General features: G+C 45.4%; 1 long non-coding RNA gene across 1 annotated transcript in view; it reads right to left on the bottom strand.

Moving 5' to 3' along the window:
* Positions 1–941, bottom strand: part of LOC116703633 (uncharacterized) — a 20,922-nt gene that overhangs the window by 567 nt on the left and 19,414 nt on the right. The window lies entirely within an intron of this gene.

Raw genomic sequence — 941 nt, 5'->3', positions numbered from 1 at the left:
CTCGGAAAAAACTCCATCTCTACCTTGTTGAACCAGTTCCTGAATGGGCATATGTGTGCAGTGCCCTGAACAATTTGTTACATTGGGAGACCGGATATCACACAATACTTCCTGACGCTGAGTCTGGCGAAAGTTGCAAGGGTGGTTTTCCGCTCACAGGCGCTAGGGGGGAGCAAAACAACTACCATTCAACTCCAAACAAATGTGCTGTATTTATATAGCGCTTTTCCAGTCTTAACAACTGCTCAAAGCGCTTTTACATCTACAGGAAACATTCACCATTCACACGCATTCATACACTGTGGCCGGGGCTGCCGTACAAGGTGCCACCTGCTCATCAGATAAACATTCATACACATTCACACTCCGATGCGCAGCACCGGGGGCAACTCAGGGTTCAGTGTCTTGCCCAAGGACACTTCGACAATGACTGCAGGGGCGGGGATCGAACCACCAACCTTCCAATTGGCAGGCAACCGCCCTACCACTGAGCCACAGCCGCCCCGGCAAGTCATGCCGACAAGTCATGTAACCATTCCAATGACTCAGAAGCTGTTCAGTTAAGGTAAATTAAGCTAAAAAATACTGCATAGTTCACCTTTAACTTAACATAACTACCGCAATAACACAATATGTATTTTTATGTGATACCCATCTGTAATGTAGCCTAGGAATTTCTATGTACACTATCATCTAAGATGCACAAGAAGTAAAGGCTTCTTGGATAGGTTGATAACTCAAACTTGCCAAGAACCTACACACCCGTTGACTTACAATAAACTTGAGCGGCTGCACAGTTACATTCGGTCTCGTTCAGTAGCCCGGTGCGCAGTATCCTCGTGACAGCCTATCTACCTTGTTGCCTGCAACATTCACTTCTCTAACATTTAACTTAACATAATTACCAAGATAACATGACGTGTATTTGTGTGAGATGTACT

Source organism: Etheostoma spectabile, chromosome 15, assembly GCF_008692095.1.
Source record: "Etheostoma spectabile isolate EspeVRDwgs_2016 chromosome 15, UIUC_Espe_1.0, whole genome shotgun sequence".
Lineage (NCBI taxonomy): Eukaryota > Metazoa > Chordata > Actinopteri > Perciformes > Percidae > Etheostoma > Etheostoma spectabile.
The sequence above is the reverse complement of the archived record's forward strand: the minus strand, read 5'-3'. Positions and strand labels throughout refer to the sequence as shown.